Below are 24,430 nucleotides of genomic sequence, written 5' to 3' on the forward strand. Positions count from 1 at the left end.
AACCTCGAGGACTACAGAAAAATGCTTACTGTACTTGTAGTGATCAATATCAGATTTAAAAGAAAACACCATATTTGGCAGTAGCCTCTTCCAGTCCTTAGCTAGGCCCAGAAATTACATCGAGTCAAGCCAGGCCAGTACTTGGGTGGGATTTCTCAAAAAAATATTAAGTTTGTAGAATAGGCTAGAAAGCAGTGGTGAAATCCAATTTTTTTTACTACTAGTTCTATGGGCGTGGCTTGGTGGTCATGGTGTGGCTTAGTGGGCATGGCAATCTCCATTCCCACCCCACTCTAGGGCCAGCCAGAGGTGGTATTTGCTGGTTCTCCGAGCTACTCAAAATTTCTGCTACCAGTTTTCCAGAACCTGTCAGAACCTGCTGGATTTCACCCCTGCTAGAAAATGAAGCAAACATCCCAGACCTATCAAAAAACCTGTAAGGTTGCAGCCCTGCAGTCACCAGAGCCTCACTCAAAGGAGTTCACCTATCATATTTAGAGCCTCCATCACCTATTTTGTAGCTTTAAGCTAACAATTGTCTGAAAAGTGTTACATTTACAGGGAAACTCCTGTGGTAAGAATATTTGTAATGTTCTTTCTAAAAGTAACTTAAATGCAAACCCCCCCCCCCAAACCCTCAGGTTTTTGCAAAATCTCATCTCAGAAAATGCAATGTGCAGATTGGATCTCAAACCTTGGAAAACAGGGACGGAGTCAGGGAAATGTTCAACAGTAATTGGGAGCAGGTTAGTATGTTCAGGTAGCCAAGGAATAATGGCTAATGCACAGTTGTCTAGTAGGGAGGCAGCAAAACTTAGGTGCATGATTTCCGGATTAACAGGTGAGGCTTGAATCCCAAGATCTCTTTTCAGAAACAAATTGCTGCTTTTGAGAGATGGCCTTTGGGCAGATCAAAAGAAAAAAGAGAAAGAAGCCACAAGACAATAGGGTTTTCAGAAGCTGAAGTGGTTGACAAAAGGCAGAGCCCAGAGATCTTTTGCTTTCCAGCAAGCATTTTCATGCTATTTATACAATCTGCATTCAGTATGAATTGCAAAATGACTTCTTCTTCATTTCTAAAATTATTCTGTGCCCCATGACCCTGTTTTTGCTTTTCTTTTTCCCCTCTGGCATCCTCCCTTGCCCTTTTAGCTATTTTAATTTGCCCTAACATGCACCTGATTAAGAATCTTACACATGTATTTACTCTTTTGTAACCTCTTATTTGAAGCCGAGTGTTATTATCCTGTCAACAATTTTGCTTTTTTGCTTGTTTTAATAGGCAAGACTGAATAGCCGCTGATTTTGGAAACCTCCTTGATCCCACTGTGTCAACACTGGCATTATCATCCATTAGGGATGATAGTATAATTTGCATGATTTATCTATTCATTAGAATATGATGCCAGCAAGCAGAGTGGCTTCCCCTTGGTTCTTGACTCCATTCCATATTATGTGACGAATATGATATCTCTTGTGGTTCCTCAATCTTCAACAATGACCAGAAGGAAGACCATAAACAGCTGTTTTAGAGAACTCACAGATCATTCATAGAATTCTGAATAAACAGCAGTGCCCACTTTCTCAAATCAAAGTGCAGCTATGTTAATTCTTCAGTGATTACCATTAATGGGGCAAGGGGCTTTCATTTATGAAGGCAGACATAGGAGTCCCAGGATAATGTTGCAGGATCCAATCTCGGTTGGTCATTGGGACCAGGCATTTAGTCTTCTGAGCTTTCAGATTTGTGCTGGAGCCCATCCTCAGGGAATTTCTCTGAATGTGGTACCGGAATGAGCGTATTCCACCAGGTCAGGAAATGTACACATTCTGGTAGATGGAAAGGTCTTCCTTCAAAATGTCATTGACCATCCCCTCTGTTCATTCTGCTGAAGTTTATTTATTTATTTATTAAATGTCTACACCACCCCTCTTCCCTAAATGACTCTGGGCAGTTCGCAATCAAACATTTAATAAAACATAATTAAAAGCAAAGCTACACCACCACAAATTATACATTTGGACAACACACACTGCCCAGAGTGCAGTGGATGAGCCTCATCTTGTGAACATTTTCATCTGGTGAAAAACTCTTTAATGATCAAGGTATCTCTCCTGCTAAGTAAGTATAAATATACTGTAAACTCTGATCTTCTCTATATAGACTTGCTCTTAAGATTCTGCTTCTACAAATTACATTTTAAAAATGGGGCGTGACCAGAGGTGGGTTTCAGCAGGTTCTGACCAGTTCTGGAGAACTGGTAGCAGAAATTTTGAGCAGTTCAGAGAACCGGTAGTAAAAATTCTGACTGGCCCCGCCCCCATCTATTCTCTGCCTCCCAAGTCCCAGCTGATCGGGAAGAAATGGGGATTTTGCAGTAACCTTCCCCTGGATTGGGGAGGGAATGGAGATTTTACAGTATTCTTCCCCTGCCACGCCCACCAATCCACGCCCACCAATCCATGCCACGCCCACCAAGCCACCCCACAGAACCGGTAGTAAAACATTTTGAAACCCACCACTGGGGAGGTGGTCATTATTACTTTAATTAACTGGTTAGGAATGTGGGACATGGACCACCCACAGTTCACCCATATTACAGGTAGTCCTCAACTTACGACCAGAATTGAGTGCAACATTTTTGTGGCTGAGTGAGACGTGTTAAGTGAATTTTACCCCATTTTACAACCATTCTTGCCACAGTTGTTAAGTGAATCATTGCACTTGTTAAATTAGTAACACGGTTGTTAAGTGAATCTGGCTTTTTCATTGATTTGGCCAGAGGTGGGCTGCTGCTGGTTCAGACCGGTTCTCCCATACCAATAGTTATGACCACCAGCTGGGCCGACCCTCTCATCCTGCTGCTATCCCGTCCTATATATCTCATTCTCTGGCTCACTCGCCCCACCCATGCAGCCCAGCTGATTTCCGCGCCTTGCCTGCTCTACTCACCACAGCTGCCCGAGAAGAAGCTGTGCGCATGAAATCGCCACGTGTTTGTAGCCATGTGCAAATGTGGAAGGCACACACACATTTTTGGTTCTGCACTAGGTGAATCAGTTATTAAACTTTGTGAAGCCCACCTCTGGATTTAGCTTGTCAGAAAGTTGCAAAAGGGGATCATGTGATCTTGGTACACTGCAACCATCATAAATAAATCTCTTTCTGGATGCAATTTAAGGTGTGGTTATCATATTTGGAGCTCTATAAAGCTCCCTGAGTGTATTTCATCAGGTCAGATAAAATGGGCATGCTCTTAGTCCCTTCCCTTTTACTGTTGCTTTGTAGTGGGATCTAGGAAGTATAGGTAGTACTTGATTTACAACCACAATTGAGCCCAAAATTTCTATTGCCAAGTGAGACATTTGTTAAGTGGTTTTTGCTCCAACTTATGAGCTTTCTTGCCTGAGTTGTTAAATGAATCACTGCAGGTATTAAGTTAGTAATACAGTTGTTAAATGAATCTGGCTTCTCTATTAACTTTGCTTGTCAGAAGTTTGCAAAAGGTGATCCCATGGCCCCAGGACACTACAACTGTCATAATGATGAACCAATTGCCAAGCACCTGAATTTTGATCACATGACCATGGGGATGCTACAACCATAAGTGTGAAAAATGGTCATGTCACTATTTTCAGTGCTGTTGTAACTTTGAACAGCCACTAAATGAATTATTGTAAGCAGTGGACTATCTGTATGCTTTTTTCCATGGATTCCTCTGAGATCTGACAAGTTTGCACTCTTTAGTCTATAAACACTCTCTTTAGTATGACTCTTGGTCATACTTCAAACATTGAGCCCAGGGATGGTGTTGTTGGATATTGGGAGAAGGAGGGTTGAGGCACCACATTTTTCACTTTATTGTTTTTATCACTGCTGTGAAGTGCCCGGAGTTGTGTTTCTAAAGATGGGCGATCAAATAAGTCTTTTAGATAACAAATGAATAACAAGACCTTTACAGAAGATGAAATAAAGAAAGGAAGGCAGAAGTTAAGACCAAATAAATCTCCAGAGGCAGAATTTCAAAGGAATGCTGACAAAAACATTAAGTCGGGTAATGAATGAGATACTGTACAATGAAATCAAGTATTCCTTTCTTCATGACAAGAAGCATTCATTTCTTTGATTTATAAAGAGGGGAGAGGCCCAACGCATCAAGAGTCTCCTAGGCATTTTGAAGGTAGGCGAGGAGCTTTTTAGGGCTATTCTTGCAAAGAGGTTAACTAATCTCCTGACCCTGATCTGACTGGATTTGTCTAACACAGGAGAGATAATATCAAATATATTTTGAATGCTGCTGACAACATTAATCAGAAAAATAAATAAGAAAGTGGTTATAATTTTTCTTGATCCGAAGAAAGCTTTTGATAACTTGATATGTTATATTCATATTCATGACCTTGAAGCAGATGAACTGCAACTCAAATTTTCTCCCAGGGAAAAAGAGTATTTATAATGAACACACCCACACCCACACACAAACGCACGCACACACACACACACACAAAATGAAGAAAATGGGGTTTTGCTCAAAAAAGTGTCATTATGGAAGCGACAAGATAAGATTATTCTTCCCTTCTCTGTTTTGATTAGAAATAGGACCACTGACAAGAAGGATGTGGCGAGAGAGTGAAATTTCAGCAAATCAAGATAATTAATATGCTGATGACATTGAACCCAATGAAGGATTTCTTAGAATTGACAATGGAACTTACAGAACAGTATACGGTATGTAGTAGTATCAGGATACCAGTGGAATAAGCCTCAATTGGTCTTGTTGATATGGAATCTAATCGATGGGGGACAAACAGAATTTGAAACAACAACAAGGTTTAATATTTGTGTTATATCAATCATGTGCTTGGAGAAATTGAAACATTGAAGACTTAGCAATTATGGTGAATATCTGTAGGATGAGGGTGAAGGTTTGTTCTTCGAGGTTGTGGGTTGCTTTCTGAATGGTTCATTACCAAGCTAGGTAAAGGGCTTCTGGCTACGAATCACATGAAGCCCTTATAAACAAAAGAACACTGACAACCCCTAAACTCCGCTGAGGATGTTAGCTAGCCTGGTATCGAAACGTTCAGAAACCAACCCACAACCCAACAAACTTTCACTCACACCATTTTTTTCTCAAATTTTATAATATTTTATTAGATTATAGAACCCACATTGAAGACTTATTCCAAAATTATTATTCACAGGCATGGCAAAATATAAAGCCTGATATTTTAAAATAGAAAAAGCTATCTTGGCTGGGAAGAATATTGGCAGAATCAATTCTTCAAATAATTCCAAAAGAATCATTTTTTTAAATAATTCCAAACAATCGTAAAAAGAAATGAAGAAAAAAATGATGAATGGATGGCAAAGGCAAATAATTTAATCTAACAAATGATTGAGGGTGAAACTAAAATTGGTTTATCTGTACCAAATTATAGGATGCTGTATATTGTTAAACTGTTTTTTTTTTTAAAAAAACAAAAATCTGGATTACCAGTTAGATAATATCACAGCATGGTTAATTTATTTCTATGGAAGGAGCAAGATTCTCACAAGACTTACATAATTATCTCTATTGTGATTCTTATAGAAGTGTTTAGGGGCAGAAGAAACCATTCAAAAACAAATCACGTATATAAACAATGGACCAAATATAAAAAGGAATTATGTTGGATGCTTATCCTACGGTTGGGTAAGTAATATATAGAAAACTATGTTCTGTAACTTTGACTGCTACAAGATGACTAATTGGCTGTGCTAAGCAGACATAAAAGAAGGCAGGAAGTTCATTCACTTCTGCTCCTGCTATTGAAGATTGAACTGCTGAAAGGAACTGTGTCTGTGTTACTGAAGAGAACTGGAATTGTAAGCAAACTATGTTTTTGTGTTGAACCATGATTATTTGAAGAAGTGTTATCTTTGTTTTGAGAAGCCAAGTTTGTTTTTTATACTACAAGTAAAGACTGTTTATTTTTCTTTAAACGTTCAGAGTCTGTGAGTATCTGTGTGTTTTGCTAAGCAACGTATCTATTCGCTGTCTGGTCCGTTGCACCACTTTACAGAGGGCAGTTTTACCCTCAACAAATTAGCATCTTGCCTCTTGCTTCAATATAAATATTTCATTACATGAAAGTGAACATACTACACAGTTTAATCAGTGGAGAAACAATACTTTGTGTAAATTTATCCTGTAATAAAACAAATATGAAATATTTTAGATTCTTTTCTTGAAATGGTTAGAAACAACTAATTGGTTTCATTATCTTGAAATAAGTGGTATACGTAGAGGTTTGGCTGAATCTGAAATGTGTATAACACAAAATGTAGAACATCTGTTAGGGCTTCTATATACATTGTTGATTAAATTTGATTCAGAAACCGAATAACTGAAAGACTGCACGTTTGAATGGACGCAGAAAAAAATCAACAGTACAACTGATATACAATAGGAGTATCACTGGAAGACAAAAACACTCAATATAAATATTACATTCAAAAAACCTGATATAATATTTTTTATTGGAATATAATTGCAGTGTTGATTGCCAAAATGTGTATGAAATATTCTAGAAATTTTCAGAACTGGTGTAAAGGTAATCCTTGACTTACAACCACAATTGAGCTCAAAATGTATGTTGCTAAATGAGACATTTGTGAAGTGGGTTTTGCCTCATTTTACGACTTTTTTTGCCACAGTGAATCAATGCAATTGTTAAGTTAGTAACTGAATCTGGTGAATCTGAATTAAGTGAATCTGGTTTGCCCATTGAGTTTGCTTGTCACAAAGGTGATCACATGACCTCAGGACATTACAATCATCATCAATATGAATCAGTTGCCAAATATCCAAATTTTGATCACGAGTCCATGGGGCTGCTGCAACCATCATAAGTGTGAAAAACAGTCATAAGTCACTTTTTTCAGTGCTGTTGTAACTTTAAATGGACACAGAACGAACCGTTATAAGTCGAGGACTACCCGTACATGACTTGGATCATTCTTATATCCAGTAGTGGGATTCAAGTAATTTAACAACCGGTTCTCTGCCCTAATGATTTCTTCCAACGATCAGTTTGCCAAATTGCTCAGAAAGTTAACAACCGGTTCTCCCGAAGTGGTGCGAACTGGCTGAATCCTACCACTGCTTATATCTGGTGGCAATGTTACAAAGCTCAACAATTGTGGAATATGATTCATCAGAGCAACAAATAAAATTTAAATGTTGACTTTTCATTCTTTTTTTAAATTTTTTTTTATTGAAAATTATTAAAAATTACAGAAAAAAATATAGCAATATGGATAGCATTGCAGAGAGTAATATAATACCTATAGAGTTTTAAAGCATCAATTTTCGCCTAGAGATAGTACAAACTTCATTAAACTAAATCATCAAAAAAAGAAAAGATTATCCAGAAGAAAGAATTCTCAACTGCCATGTAATGCTCCTATAAATATTTCCCCACATTCACACTAAGATTAATATTTTACATTCTTCTTAAGATTTCTTTTTTTTGCAGCCAAGCATACCACCTGTCCCAACTCCTATATAACCCCGATTCTTGTCTATCTCGCAAAAGTCTGGTAAGCTTGTCTGCTTCTGCACAGTCCATGATCTTTGTGGTTGACGTAGCCTCCGATAGAATATTTTTGGATTTTGGACTTTTCATTCCTGATAGGTACCTATTTTTCAGTTAACTATACCAGGCCTTGCATGCCTACTAAATATACTTACTGGGAGTTGATTTTTTACATAATAGCTATAGGATATTCTACACCTCCTGCTGATCACTTTCCTCATTAGAAGATGGCACATTAACTTTAGGGAGTATCAATCCATGTGAAAAGTAACTTCTTATCTAAAAATAGGTTGGATGCTAACTTTAACATAATTTGGAAACCATATATGGACTATAATTTCACAGATTTCTGTCACATACAGAATTTTAATTTCTTTTGACATAAGTTTTTAAAATACATTCTGTTGATTGGCCATAGAGGTACAGCTTCAGATTAGTTAGAATTTCTTGCTCAAGTATATCAAATTCTTATTCATTTGTCTGATAATTCTGAGGATCATGACTGTTTTTGTCAATTTCTGATTTTCATCTTACCTCTTAAAGCACTAAAATAATATACATGAATTTCATTTGGTTCAAGTTTCCTTGAAAGAATAATAGTGATTATTTTTTTCTTTGAGTATCTGGTAAATTCTCATCTAATCTTTGTATTTGGGCAATTCTTCACACACACACACACACACACACACACACCTCTCTCTCTCTCTCTCTCTCTCTCTCTCTCTCTCTCTCTGTGTGTATATTACTCTCTTTCACTTCTTTTTTCTATTTCTTTTTTTTTTTCTGTCTTAATAATAAAAGCTTTAAAAAAACCCACCCAAAGTTCTTAAGAGGGAATTAGTTTTCTTTAGAATCCTTGGGAGACTGACAATTGGCAACTCTGATTTCTGCTCTTGTGCCAGTCCTAGATTTCCAACTGCTGATCCTTGTCAAGTGTGCTGGCCCTTGCCAAAGAGCTGATGTGCAGTGAGCCACTTGCTCAGCTAAGCACTTCTTGTATGCTGTATGTATTGGCCTCCGATCAGAGAAACGGGAGCAGAAAATCTGCATTTCAGCCTAGAAGCAGTGGTGGAATCCAGTTGGATCTATCCAGCTCGCGTGAACCAGTAAGGCCGGCAGCGGGAGGCTCCGCCCACCCTCTGGGACGTCATTACATCCCATTTTTCCACAGAGGATGTGTAGAAGAGGTGTGTGCGCTCACATTTCTGAATTGGTAGTGAAGGTAAGTGCATTTCACTGCTGCCTAGAAGGCTGTGCTTAATTAAGAAATAAGGAGAAAAGAAAATGCTTCAAGCATCCTCATCCATGACATTTATTCAAGAGCGATCTTCTGACCTCCCTTATTTCCCGCACTATTATATAGGATGGTAGTCCTTGACGTATGACCACAATTGAGCCCTAAATTTCTCTTGTTAAGTGAGACATTTGTTAAGTGAGCTTTGCCCCATTTTACGACCTTTCATGCCACAGTTGTTAAGTAAACCACTGCACTTGGTAATTTAGCAACATGGTTGTTAAGTGAATCTGGCTTCCCCATTGACTTTGCTTGTCAGAAGGTCTCAAAAAGTGATCACATGACTCCAGGACACTGCAACCGTCATAAATATGAACCAATTGCCAATCCTCTGAATTTTGATCACATGATACTGTAACATCATATGTCCGCTTCTGTGAAGACCTATATGTACTGACCAGGAACTTGCGAATATACAGTAACAACAAACCTTGGTTCACAGCTAAACTTAAGCAGCTATATCATTCCAAAGAGAAAGCCTACAGAAAAGGTGATAAAATGCTGTACACTCAGGCCAGAAATGTATTAACAAGGGAGACCTGAGAAGCAAAAAGAAGCTACTCTGAAAAGCTAAAGAATCAGTTCTCAACAAATGAATTAGCAAATATGTGGAAAATTCTTAAAAATATCACCGGTTATGGCAAACCTCCTTCCCAGGCTGAAGGAAATCAACAACTTGCAGATGACCTGAATTGCAGGTTTGAAAGGAAACTACAACCACCTATCTCCACAATCCCCATCTCAGACACACCAACAACAGTCAAGCCTCCTACAACTGACCCCATCCCATTGGGTTCACAACCCCTAGTGATCACAGAAAAGGAAGTACAAGACCTATTTCACAGCCAAAAGCCAGGAAAAGCTCCACACCCAGACAAGATAACTCCTTCTTGTTTAAAAGTCTGTGCTGATCAATTGGCCCCCATGTTCACCCATATCTTCAATAAATCGCTAGATATGTGCTATGTTCCTTCTTGCTTCAAACACTCTACGATCATCGCAGTGCCAAAGAAGCTCTCCATCAAGGAACTGAATGACTACTGACCAGTTGCTCTAACACCTGTAGTCATGAAAACCTTTGAAAGGCTAGTGCTGTCCCACTTGAAAACCATAATGGATCCACTGTTAGACCCCCTGCAATTTGCATGCTGTTAATATGGCTATGCACTACATCGTACAACACCTTGAATTTCCAAAGACCTACGCAAGGGTCCTCCTTGTAGATTTTAATCCAGCATTCAACACCATCATTCCAGACATTCTTCTAACTAAGCTAAACCAGCTAGCAGTACCTGAACACACTTGTAAGTGGATCATAAGCTTCCTAACAGACAGGAAGCAGCAGGTGAAGCTAAGCAGAATCACATCAGATACCTGTACAATTAGCACAGGGCCCCACAAAGCTGTGCGCTCTCTCCACTTCTCTTCTCTCTCTATACCAATGACTGCATCTCAAACAATCCCTCTGTTAAACTACTGAAGTTCGCAGATGACACAACAGTGATCGGTCTCATTCGAAACAATGATGAATCTGGATACAGACAGGAGGTTGAACAACTAGCCTCGTGGTGCGACCAGAACAGTCTGGAACTGAACACACTCAAAACCATAGAAATGGTGGTGGACTTTAGGAGAAACCCTCCCATACTACCACCTCTTACAATACTAAACAACACAGTATCAACAGTAGAGACCTTCAAATTTCTAGGTTCTACCATATCTCAAGACCTAAAATGGACACCTAACATCAAAAACATCATCAAAAAAGCACAACAAAGAATGTTCTTTCTGCGCCAACTCAGAAAACTCAAACTGCCCAAGGAGCTGCTGATACAGTTGTACAGAGGAACTATTGAGTCTGTCATCTGCACCTCTATCACTGTCTGGTTTGGCTCTGCAACCAAACAAGACAGACACAGACTTCAACAGATAATTAGAACTGCAGAAAAAACAATGGCTACCAGTCAGACTTTTGTTGAGGACCTGTATACTTCATTTGGCAGCTAAGTTAATTTACTCTACATAGATTTAAGCAACCAAATGACGTTTTCTTCCTTTTGAAGAAGAGTTCAAAACTGGAACTGCTGTTCTGCTGTTCAAAATATTCCTGACACTTGCAATGCCTTCATTTTCACATATCAGCATTTAAATACACAAATTCTAGACTCGCCTTAGGCATGAATGCTGGCTAGGTGACTTTGAGTGAATCACCAGGAGATTGTGAATTCTAGTCTTGCCCTTAACTATGAAAGCCAGATGGGTGCCTTTCGGCCAGTCACTCTCAACCCTGCCCATCTCACAGGGTTCTTGTTGTGGAGAAAATATGAGGATGGGATATTAGATATATTGACTTCCTTGAGGTATTTATAAAAATAAAGGCAGGAAACAAACAAATAAATAAATAAACTGGAGTAAGAAGGATCTCCCATCACCTAAAGCAGAGTGGGGCATTTGTGATCCACTATCCATCTACACCCTTTAGGATTTGTTTTCCTCAACACTCCCCTCCCCCACTTTCCAAGAATGTTCCATTGGAATTCGATAGGAGATTGCCAAAATTCTGTGGCATAAGAATAGAATAGAATAGAATAGAATAGAATAGAATAGAATAGAATAGAATAGAATAGAATAGAATAGAATAGAATAGAATTCTTTATTGGCCAAGTGTGATTGGACACACAAGGAATTTGTCTTGGTGCATACGCCCTCAGAGTACATAAAAGAAAAGATACATTCGTCAAGAATCATAAGGTACAACACTTACAACAGTTAATGATAGTCATAGGGAACAAATAAGCAATCAAATCACATATGGAAATAGTCAATATAAATCTTAAGAATACCAGCAACAAGGTTACAGTCATATAGTCATAAGTGAGAGGAGATGGGTGATAGCAACAATGAGAAGATTAATAGTAATGCAGACTTAGTAACTAGTTTGACAGTGTTGAGGGAATTATCTGTTTAGCAGAGTGATGGCATTAGGGAAAAAACTGTTCTTGTGTCTAATTGTTCTGGTGTGCAGCGCTCTATAGCGTCGTTTTGAGGGTAGGAGTTGAAACAGTTAATGTCCAGGATGCAAGGGGTCTGTAAATATTTTCACAACCCTCTTCTTGACTCATGCAGTATACAGGTCTTCAATGGATATTTTAAATTTTTATAAATTTTATTTTATAATTTTCCACTGTTTTTTTAAAAAAAGAAATAGCAAGCAAAATAGAGACATTAAGACTCAGCTACTATTATTATTATTATTTTCTTAAAGGAAGTTCCAATCTAGAAGAAATAAAAGGGGGAAAAGAATATTTTTTCCCAGAAAAAGTTGCATGAATCTGACTTAAATTTTAAGGCTTAGCATTGGTTGAGGAAAAACTGAATCTGGAAGAAGATTAGACCTAGACACTATATCTTTAATGCAACTTGCAACAAAGCCACACGCACACAAAGCCAGAAGAGGGTACAAAGGCTGTCTGTTCCATCTCATTCCAGAACTATAATTAGAGTGGAGTAGTTTTTGACATGCTCCTAACACTTTTATGAGCCTGGAATTGCAGGCTGACGGTCTGCTTTCACTTGTAACTGCATTTAGTTTGTGAAGCTCTGTGGTCAAAAATGTTTGGGTATTTCATCTCAGAGAAAATGTACAATGTAGTTAAATGTAAATGTACATAAGAGATATCACCAAGATGTTTAATATCAATCTCTCCCACCAAAATTACTAGGTGGTCACCATTTATTCATTTATTTATAGTCCACCTTTATTATTATTTTTTGTAAACAACTCAAGGTGTCGAACGTATCAAATACTCTCTCTTCTTCCTATTTGCCTCACAACAACAAGCCTATGAATTGAGTTGAACTGAGAGAGAATGACTGATGTAGAGTTACCCAGTTGGTTTTCATGGCTAAAGTGGGACTAGAATTCACATTCTCCCAGTTTCTAGACTCGTGCCTTAACTACTAGATCAAACTGGTTTTAAAATTTTTCCTACAATATACATTTTAGGCAGCTTATACAGGTCTTTGACTTACAACAGTTCATTTAGTAACCGTTTGAAGTTACAACAGTACTGAAAAAAGTGACTTATAAATATTTTTCACACTTATGACCATTGCAGCATCCCCATGATCACATGATCAAAATTCAGACTCTTGGCAACTTATTTATGACATTGCAGTATCCCGGGGTCATGTGATAAGCGAAATCAATGGGAAAGCTAGATTCATTTAATAACCGTGTTACTAACTTAACAACTACAGGGATTCACTTAACAACAGTGGCAAGAAAAATAGTAAAATGGGACAAAACTCAATATATGTCTCACTTAGCAACAGAAATTTAGGGCTGAATTGTGGTTGTAAGTCAAGGACTACCTATATTTCCATGCATTGGCATATGAAGAAGCCCATTGTTCTGTGGCAGAAGGCATTCCTTTATCTAATGCCTGCACTTTTGATAAGGACCCGTATAGCAAAAAACTGGCTATGCATTTTCTTGAGGTAGTTCATTCATTGGTCAAAAACCATTCATTGGTTCAAATAGCCATTTCATCAAGGAAATATTACAGCATTCACTACTTTTGAAGCCTTGCTAAATGTAAAATAGATGGACTCTCCCGGGGATATGCATGGCTGTTTCTAGCTTTGGGACAAAAAGGAAAAAAGAAAAAGGCAGGAACACAATTCAAGATAACTTACAAAAGAAACTTTGTATCAGAATAAAAATATCACAAAGTCTCTTGCTGCTGAACAAAATCCAAGATTAGTGGTGAACAGGTTCTTCTGTACAATATCAGAATAGGGGTATCTTTAATAATAATAGCAGAAAGGCTTCGTAGACTGGAAAATTGGCAGGTTAGCGCAGATAGCCAGGAGGTATCTGGCCAGCCATCTCTCTCTTGCTTAAGATTTCTTTTTCTTTTTAACGGTCTTTGAAATTCATGATTTGCACATTTGAACCATTTGTAGTCCGGCACATATGAAAATGCATTTATTTCTCAAATTAGAATTCCTTTCATTTGAGTTGAATGAAGCCTACTATGTTTATAAATTCCCATCTATTTTTGTACTGTTCAATGCTTTCCCAGTTGGTAGTAATTAAAATGAATTAGCATTTGGAAGAGATGTTTGGTTTCCTGATGGGGCATTTCATCAAGAGTTGAAGCTGGCTTTCCCCAAATCAAATCAAGGATATTTTACAAGCAGAGATCAATTTGTCAGCCCTGTTTTTCGAATGAAGATAAAGTTTCCCTTGAATTGAGATGAACTCTTCGTGAGTTCATGCATCCATTTCCGTAGCTTTTTTTAGCTGCACTTACAGACATAATTTTGGTTTTCCATGGAGCTCCGGGAAATGAAACGTTGGAAAAGACACCTAGAGGAGAGTTGGAGGTCCTCCCGATCTGAATCTGACCGAACACAGTTAAGAACCCATATTAGGTCTTATTTAGTGGCGATGGAAGCGGCGAAACAAGATTACTTCGCCGCCCTCATTGCATCTGCAGAAAACCGCCCAGCGGCCCTGTTTCGTGTGACCCACTCTCTCCTCAATCAGGGAGCGAGGGAAGACCCTTTACAGGGCAGAGCTGAGGATTTTGTACAGTTTCTGCATGATAAAATCGCTCAGATCCAGATCGGATTGGACTCTGACTGGGCAGAATCCAATCGGGAGACTAGGGTGGGTTTTGAGAATAATATCTGGATTGAGTTTGACCCTGTTTCTGTCAAGGAAGTGGACAGGATTATGGGCAAACTTAGTTCCTCCACTTGCTTATTGGATCCTTGTCCCTCCTGGTTGGTTTCGGCTGACAGGGAGGTGACTAGAGACTGGATCCAGGCAATTGTCAACGCTTCGTTGAGAGAGGGGAACTTCCCCGCCTCTCTGAAGGAGGCAGTGGTTCGACCTCTCCTCAAGAAGCCTTTCCTGGATCCAGATTCACTTAATAACGATCGTCCCGTCTCCAACCTTCGCTTCATTGCGAAGGTTGTTGAGACTGTAGTGATGCAACAGCTCCCACAATTCCTGGAGGAAACAGAATACCTTGACCTGTACCAATTGGGCTTCCGACACAGACACAGCACGGAAACGGCATTGGTCGCTCTGGTGAATGATCTCTGGCCGGCTCGGGATGGTGGTTGTTCCTCCATCCTGGTCCTACTTGACCTCTCAGCGGCTTTTGATACCATCGACCATGGTATCCTACTGCAGCGATTTGTGGGGTTGGGGGTGGGAGGCACTGTTTTACAGTGGTTCTCCTCCTACCTCTCAGGTCGCTTTCAGTTTGTATGGGCGGGAGGGCCCTAAATTGTGGGGTGCCTCAGGGGTTGGTTTTCTCCCCCCTACTCTTTCACATCTAAATGAAGCCACTGGGTGAGATCATTCATGGCTTTGGGGTGATTAATATCATCATCAATATGCTGATGATACCCAATTATACATCTCCACCCCAGGCCACCCCCGAGATGCCCTTTCATGATGTCCCATTGCCTGGAGGTGGTACGGGCCTGGATGGGCAGAAACAGACTCAAACTCAATCCCTCTAAGACTGAGTGGCTGTGGATGCCAGCATCTCGGGTTACAGAGGCTCCATCACTTTTGATAGATGGGGAAAAACTTGCACCCGTTGATAGGGCTCGCAACTTGGGTGTCCTCCTGGATGCTCGGCTGTCCCTAGAAAACCATCTAACGGCCGTGAACAGGGGGGCCTTTGCACAGGTTCACCTGGTGCGCCAGTTGCGCCCTTTCCTGGACCAAGATGACCTTCACACAGTCACTCATGCCCTGGTTACTTCCCACTTGGATTACTGCAATTCCCTCTACATGGGCCTGCCTCTGAGATGCACCCAGAGACTCCAGCTGATCCAGAATACAGCCGCACGGGTTGTTACGGGAGCCCCTCGTTACTCCCATATAACACCCCTCCTGCGTGAGCTGCACTGGTTACTAGTCGTTCTCCAAGTCCGCTTCAAGGTGTTAGTTTTCACCTATAAGGGCCTTCATGACTTAGGTCCGGGATATTTGCAGGACCTTCTCCTGCCTGCCTCTCACTATCCTGTTCGCTCACATAGGGCTGCTCTCCTCAGGGTTCTGACGGCGAGCCAATGTCATCTTGCTGTGCCCAGGGGTAGGGCGTTCTCTGTGGGTGCTCCCACCCTCTGGAATGAATTACCTACCGAGCTCTGGATGGCTCCTGATCTCCGTTCCTTCCGTCGCGACCTGAAGACTTGGCTGTTCAAACAAATAGGCTGACTCTGATTCTGGGTTTTATTATTTACTATTAATTAGTTATTTGGTTTAAAATGGGATTTTATTGTACTTGTTTCTTAACTTGTGTTCGCCGCCCTGAGTCCTTCGGGAGAATGGCGGCATATAAATACATGTAATAAATAAATAAATAAATAAATAAATTGCTTTTTGTCTATGGAGATTCTCAGTCATCCAGGTCATGGTTGTCCCAAATGTGCTTTTTCAAAAGGCAGCTGTTTGTTGTTTCTTGAAGACATTTTGCTTGCCCTCGAGGAAGCTTCTTCAGTTCTGAACTGTTCCAAATCCAGGTAGCAAAATTGAATTAATACTGCTTATGTGGAGGTGATATTTACACTTGGATGATGTGCTGTCCCCTAAGCATGGCACCCCAGTTTGCAACCTAGATTGATTATCCTAAAAGTGAACCAAACACCTAATGAAGTTGGTGACTAGACTCTGCCCTGTAATACTGCTGTGTTTACCATCATTATCCTTTCAATCAGCATGGGTTTGTTAAAAACAGACCATGCCAAACCAATCTTATTTCATTTTTCAACATAGTGACTAAATTAGTAGCCCAGCAAAATACTGTGGACATAATAGACTTCAGCAAGGCATTCAACAAAGTAGACCACAACCTACTTCTTCGTAAGCTAGAAAAAAGTGGGATAGATAACTTCACCACCAGATGGATTCGTAACTGGCTGACAAACCGTACTCAACGAGTAGTCCTTAATGGGTCTAAGTCTATATGGAGAGAAGTAAGCAGTGGGGTGCCACAAGGTTCCGTCTTAGGCCCAGTACTCTTCAATATCTTCATAAACGACTTAGATGAGGGAATAGAAGGGGAACTCACCAAATTTGCAGATGATACTAAGCTGGCAGGAATAGCTAACACCATAGAAGATAAGCTCAAGATCCAGATGGATTTTGACAGACTTGAACACTGGGCCCTATCTAACAAAATGAAATTCAGTGTAGAGAAAAGTAAACTCTTACACTTAGGTAAGAAAAACCAAAAGCACACATATAAACTGGGGGAAACCAGGCTTAATAGCACTGACTGTGAGAGGGATCTTGGAGTCTTAGTGGACAATCAGTTAAATATGAGCCACCAGTGTGCAGTGGCAGCTAAAAAAGCCCCTATCTAATCCTAAATTGCATTAACAGAGGGAATCAATCAAGATCAAGTGAGGTACTAATACTACTCTATAAAGCCTTAGTAAGACCACACCTAGAGTACTGCATCCAGTTTGGGTCACCACAGTATAAAAAAGATGTTGAGATTCTAGAAAAAGTGCAGAGGAGAGCAACCAGGATGATTGGGGGACTGGAAACTAAAATATATGAAAAACGGTTACATGAACTTAATCTAGTGAAAAGAAGGACCAGGGGAGACATAATAGCCATCTTCCAATACTTGAGGGGCTGCCACAGAGAGGAGGGGGTTAAGCTGTTTTCCAAAGCATCTGAAGGCCAGACAAGGAATAATGGATGGAAACTGACCAAGGAGAGATTCAACCTAGAAATGAGGAGGAACTTTCTGACAGTGAGAACAATCAAACAATGGAACAGCTTGCCTTCAGAAGTTGTGGGAGCTTCATCACTTGAGACTTTCAAGAAAAGATTGGACTGCCATTTGTCAGAAATTGTGTAGGGTCTCCTGCTTGAGCGGGGGGTTGGACTAGATGACCTGTAAAATCCCTTCCAACTCTGTTAATCTGTTAAAATGCAAAATGATGAGAAGCACAAGAGAGACTGATGTGATATTTCATTGTCTGATATGTGAGAGCAAATAACTAAAGAGTCCCTTGTATGGACTTGTGGCTTCTGTAAGGCCTATACCACTCGTCATATTTTTCTTGCATCTGGTAATATTATCTTGGAGAACTGGCTTTGTTCATCAGAAAAGCAAATCAAATTGAAAAAAAAAATTGAAAAAAATTCATGGCCACTATTGATTGTTTGCTCTCCAACTATTAACAGATTTCTGTGAATTTGTCTAATCCACAGGTGTCCAACCTTAGAGACTTTAAGACTTGTGCATTTCAACTCACAGAATTCTCCAGCCAGCATAGCTAAAGATCTAATCCCATTTTAAAGTCATCTAAAGCAGTGATTACCATCTCTTTTTATGACAACGAAGTCCATCAATGATACCAGTATAGTATTCTTGGTCCAGTAAGACCTATGTGGGGGAATGCTATGAGGAAGGATCTTGAGTTTCACCTCCTTCATAAAACCCAGGTTGAGCTGTAAGGACTATTCTATTTGGCCTTGCCCAAATCATCTCACTGATAGAGAAAAAGAAGAAGGCATCCCTGTTACCCCTCAGGAAGGTGAATGTTACAGTATTTCACACTAGTGAAAAGACAGTATCCTCTCACATACTGGAGGACATCAGCCTACCACAGGGAGCATATAGGAGATGGGGTAACACAATCAGAGAATGAAGCTCAAGAGGATTAGTTAGGAAGGCTAACACTTCTATCCTAACACAGTCATGCTAGCATCTGCTACCTTAGATGATGGCCAAGTTTTCCTAGTGGTTGGGCAAATGGATCCCTTGCCCAGAGTGTGAAAGGAAGTCTATATTTGTGTGTTTTGGATGTCTATGGGATTGTGCATGTTTGTGCAATATTTTGTGAATCTGGTCAACATTCAATGTTTAGCCTTCATTTGTTGAGAGAAAGGGCGTAAAAGCTTGAAGATGTCAGACTTCAAATAGGTCTGTTTCCAGGATTCTTGTCATGCTTAGTGGATGTTTTCCTGCTGGTTGGTGACATTCAGAAGAAGGGCAGCAAGCCCAGAGGGTTAAACCAATCATTTCCCTTAACCGATCATAGCTGCATCAGGAGGACATCACCAGCTGGCCAAAAGCCAGAATAGAGACAGTGGAGGCAGGACAGGGATCAACCAAAGGGCAACAAAGATCATGCTGGGATTGTCTTCTACTGATTCAAGGATGCGTGGAGGACATTTTTAACATAGGAGCAGGTAATGCCTTGATGATATCCAAACTACAGTCTACTCCTCTGAGTATTGAAATAAATCCCATTTATTTCAAACCTCATCGATTCATTTTTATATCTACAACATTTCTGACCAGTCAGAGAAATTATTATATTTCTGATACATACATACATTTCTGGAACAAGGTCCCTTGAGAATTTGTAAATTATCAGAAAAATTAACTTGGGGTCAGGAAGCAAAATTTGTGATTGGGATTAAAAAAGGTTATTAGAAGTATTCAATGAAAATATTTTTGACTAAAATCCTGGGGAGTGAATGAGACTAAACTCAATGGGTAGTATTTTAAAAATGTTCTTGGTGTTGCTTGGTATTCTTGGAATCACTGCTTTTAATTCTGCAGCTTTTAATAATTCCATTGAACGTTAGCAAAAGATGATTAGCCAATGAAATAGGACTGAACAAACAAAACTAGTACATGATTGTCTCACAATTATTTTCCTGATTAACTATTTTTCTCTGTGAGGGTGTCAAATCAAAAATTACCAAGTAGATAAATCAATAACAAAATCCAGTCCAAAAAGCTTACCAGAGCAAAGACAAATTCTAAATTACCATGGTGCATTAGCAGATGACATCACTGTACACTAAAAAAAAAAAAGGAGCACTCTTAACTACCACATAGATAGTCCTTCTCTGGGATAATATGACCTCAGCCTAGCCCTTCAGGTCTTCCAAAGTTGAAATCTGTAATCTGTAACTGTAATCATGTTCCTTCATCTTACTGGTCAATACAAATCCATCCATCCATCCATCCATCCATCAAATGTTGCTTTGTTCCTTCAAAGACCTTAGTCAGATATGCTATCTGAAAGATGAGAAGCCCTACACGAACCTATCAAAGTTCTAAGTATTCCAGGATCGTGTTTCTCATAGTGACTAGGTCAGTTAGATGTCTTTAGGAAGTTGACAGACCATGACAAATCATTTCCTAGATTTAGAAGCAAATATTTATAGGTAGTCCTCCACTTACAACAGTTCATTTAATGACTGTTCGAAATTACAATCGCACTGAAAAAGTGACACGATCATTTTTCACACTTATGACAGCTGCACCATCCCCATGGTCATATGATTTTCATTTGGATCCTTGACACTGACGGCTGCAGTATCGTGGGGTCATGTGATCACTTTTTGCAATCTTCTGACAAGCAATGAGGAAACCAGATTCACTTGACAACCATGTTATTAATTTAACAACTGCAGCGATTCAGTTAAGAAATGTGACAAGAAAACTCATAAAATGGGGCAAAATCCACTTAACAAATTTCTCACAGAGCAACATAAATTTTGGGTTCAATTGCAGTCATAAATTGAGGACTACCTGTAGTGGAGTTCAACCTTCAAATCTAGAGGTTTCACAGTGTGATTTAATCTTTTCAATGACATGATGGAAAGTCAGATTGAGTGGTGACAGAGCGGAAAATAAAACTACAATATCTCTATGATCGATCAGTGGACCTGTTGGTATTCAAAAACAACTGTTCCAAAATTTCTTATAATACCTGGAAATAATATTTAAGGAAACTGGACCCTGAATAGCCTTTTACTGGTCCTAAACTCTGAAACCTGATGTGAGCAAATGCCAAGACATATATTGCCGAGACCTATAAGCCTACTTCAAGAAAGTCTAAACTGAAGAGATACGTTTTATGTTGAAAACAAGTAACTTTTAGCTGTTTTAAAACATTGGCTTGACAAAGCAGAAACCTAAATGTTCTATTTTGTGTGTAATTCCTGTGAACTCTTATTCAGGGAGGATGCAAATGTCATCCAATTCAATTTTACTAATTCCCTTGACCAAACACAGCATCTTTATCTATCTATTGATTCTTCCTAGTCCTTTGCTTAGATGATTGCAAATAAATCCAAAGGATTTAAGTAAATAAAAAGAGCCACAAATTCTTTCAACAACTTCCGGTCATCTAGGAATTCAATCCTATAAACCAGAGGAAGTAAAAAAATTTCTTCACAGCAACAAAATCTAACATGAGATCAAGTCCATCTTCTGAGTTTTCTTCTCCCTGGTTGTTATGGTTCTTTCCAAAGGCAATAAACAATTCTTCATTTTTCTAGTTAGTTACAACTGATAATCAAATCTGACATCTGAGAACCACATGGTAGATTAAGCACCTCTGCTTGGGCAGAAAAATAACATGTCTGGCCACTGGTTTCAGGAATACCTCGAGCTTTGTTCCAACAGGATCCCTGGCCTATAGGACTCCTAATCCTCTACTTGTATTCATGATTGTGGCTAACATCAAGATTATTAGTCTGAATAAAGTAGTCCATAGATTAGAAAACAAAATGCTGGTGATCTTTGTTATCACTGCATTTCTGAATGAAACATATTTCTTTATTTGGACTGCTAGCAATTTAAAATAGAGTCTGGCTAACATCCAATGCATGAAAATTGCAGCACCAGAGAAATCTCAGCCCTGAAAGAATTTTTTTAATTAACTTAATGGCCTGGGCAATGAAACAGTTCTGCAATTAGCATCAAAAATCCGATGCCAGGTGAAATTTCACAGAGAGAGCATGCCGCAGCTGAATATCGAAACAAGAGACAATTGCCATCTGTCACACCTCAAACTTTGGAGGACCATGGAGAAGGGATAATCCAGCATTTGGAAAGATTCGTGCATGGCTTTGAATACAGAAGGATTAAACTCTTGGAGATGGGTTGGGGGGTGTTTAACAGCAGGAACTAACATATGCCAACATTAGAAGAATGAGTAATGAGTAGGCATCAAAAAGATGGGATAGCATTTATCATACAATAAAAATAAATAAGTCACTTTGTGCTAAGAAATTAAATAACATAAGATAAGAGCCTTGGTGGCAAAGCAGACTAAAATGCTGTTAAGTAGCACCAGCTGCCTGCAATTACTGCAAGTTCAAATCTCACCAGGCTCAAGGTTGACTCAGCCTTCCATCCTTTCGAGATAGGTAAAATGAGGACCCGGATTGTGGGGGCAATAAGCTGACTTTGTATAAAAAAGAACACCGCTTAGGGGAGGCCGAAAGCCCTACTAAGCAGGTATGTACAAAAGTATGAAGGCTATTGCTTAACGCATTGAAAGCCGCCCTGAGTCTCTGGAGAAGGGCGGCATATAAATCGAACCAATAAATAAATAAACAAACAGCAAGAGTGATAATATTAGCAACATTATCTGGCAACTTGTACACCATGTCACCATAACTGAAGTCTCCAGATAATAGGCAAGGGCAATTTCAAGAACATTTTTCTGAGGCTTTAGATAACATATCACCTCACTGCAGAAGAATATAGAAGATGAAAACAAATTAAGATGGGAACATGTCAATGGCAATGCAGTGGGTGCAAATTTCTCTTAATCTTTGTAAGCCAGAATGAAACGAGTACTCCAACAATGGGAGTTCTAAAGAAGAGATTGGACAACCATTTGTCTGAAATGGTATAGAGTTTCCTGCCTGAGCAAGGTTTTGGACTAGAAGACCTCCAAGGTCCTTTCCAACTCTGTTATTCTATTATTCCGAAATGCAACTCGCTGTTGCTTTCTCTATTCTCCTCCTTCCCTCCCTCTGTCCCCCACTGCTGAATTGTATTTCTCTATCCCCTTTCCAGTTACATAATTAACTCAAGAAACATCTATCTCTAAATGTTTTTATTATTATCTGTTCATAACAATGTGAATTCCTATTTTTTAGCTGGTGGTGGCCTTCATCCCCACTGAGTTCTTCCCAAGATTTTAGAAAGTTGTAATATATTGGTATGGCATACTGGGGAACCAATTAATGTGACCTTTTGCAATTGGCCGATGGAGATTTTGTAAATGCACAGATAATCTTATCCAAGATTTTTTGGTGTGGTACCCAGTGTGCCAATAACCACTAGGACCATCACGGCTGGTTTATGCCATAATCTTTCAACTTCAGTGTTCAGATCTTGATACTTTCTGATTTACTCTAATTCTAATAATAATTGTTATAAAATTAATTATAATTAATTAATTATTATTTTATACATAATGATTGATATTAGTGATTAATCATTAATTATTATGCTTACAGACTATACAGATAATAATAGTCATTAATAACATTAATTTTATGATGACATCTTTAACACCATCAAACAACATCATCTGCTTATCTCTTGGGAAGAACTCCATAGATGAATAAAAATGCCAAATCCGGTCTAAAAATCTGGTTGACAGTCCAATGAACAGCAATAGCTAATAAATATGCCATTATTAACATTTATATCATATTTAGAACTAAGCACAAAATAGTAATAAAATATAAATTCAGGTAGAATTGAGCAATATAAAAAAATTAGACATATTAAAAGTCCAGATAATTCTAACTGAACAGGTGACCGCTTTACAATAAAAAAAATAAGTTAGACTCTATAAATCTATTAGCAATAAATGACTAATTACATCTTAAAATTAAGCAATGTGCAACATTAAAACTTCTTGTCTTTGGAGCCACTCCAAGTCTCCAATGAGAGGAGCACCCCTATTCCTCAAATATAGTTTATTATTCTCATCCTGCCATATTTCATACATTCAACTCTTTAGGTTGTACCTCACATTGATTATTTGTTCAACTCTTCTCATTACGTTTCACCTAATAAAGATAAATTTCTTTTGGCTTCTATCTCATTGTTTCAGCCTATTATCTGGAGCATCTCTCTATTAAAATTGATTCTGTCTATACATTCTATTAACATTGTTTCTTTCCTAGCTCCAAACTGCTTTATACCTTATTATTACATTATTAATATATCCAGATTTTCAACTTTGGCCCATTCAGGTGGACACTAAGTCCAATGGTGCTCTGCAAATTGCTATCAACCTCTGTGGCATCACACATTGCTCTTGACATGACTTCGCAAAGAAACAACTTACCATATTTCAATTGGGCAACTCTGCATCTTTTTTTTTTTTTATGTTAGCTTGTTCCTTCTCACTTGTTAGCTTCCTTTTTTCCTCCTTCTTGTCTCCTGGATGTTGAAAGGTGAAGATATCTCCTGGTCCTTCTTCTCTCCCTCCTCTTTTCCCCCCTTCTTCTTCTTCTCCTCCTCTTCCTCCTCCCTCTTTCTCACTTAATTATTCCCAGATCAATGGCTAGGAATGTAGATCCCAGCAAATCCCTGGGGTCTTTGTAATTTACCATGAGTTGAAAATGAGGCAAGCACTAGTCCCTCCCCTGCCCTTTTGGGATTGGCTGAACTTGAGTGTCCCTCTCCAATTGTGCTTTGGGCAGCTGGAAAGACACAGCCAGACAGATGA

General features: G+C 39.1%; 1 protein-coding gene across 1 annotated transcript in view; it reads right to left on the bottom strand.

Annotated features, from left to right (window-relative positions):
- Positions 1–24,302, bottom strand: part of KCNJ14 (potassium inwardly rectifying channel subfamily J member 14) — a 46,025-nt gene extending 21,723 nt beyond the window's left edge. Inside the window, exon 1 of the mRNA XM_034419423.3 lies at positions 24,047–24,302. The gene's annotated coding sequence lies outside the window, so the exon portion shown is untranslated. The remainder of the gene's footprint in view (positions 1–24,046) is intronic.
- Positions 24,303–24,430: the final 128 nt, after the last annotated feature.

The sequence above is a fragment of the Pantherophis guttatus genome, chromosome 4 (assembly GCF_059756535.1).
Source record: "Pantherophis guttatus breed Tessera chromosome 4, ASM5975653v1, whole genome shotgun sequence".
Taxonomy (NCBI): domain Eukaryota; kingdom Metazoa; phylum Chordata; class Lepidosauria; order Squamata; family Colubridae; genus Pantherophis; species Pantherophis guttatus.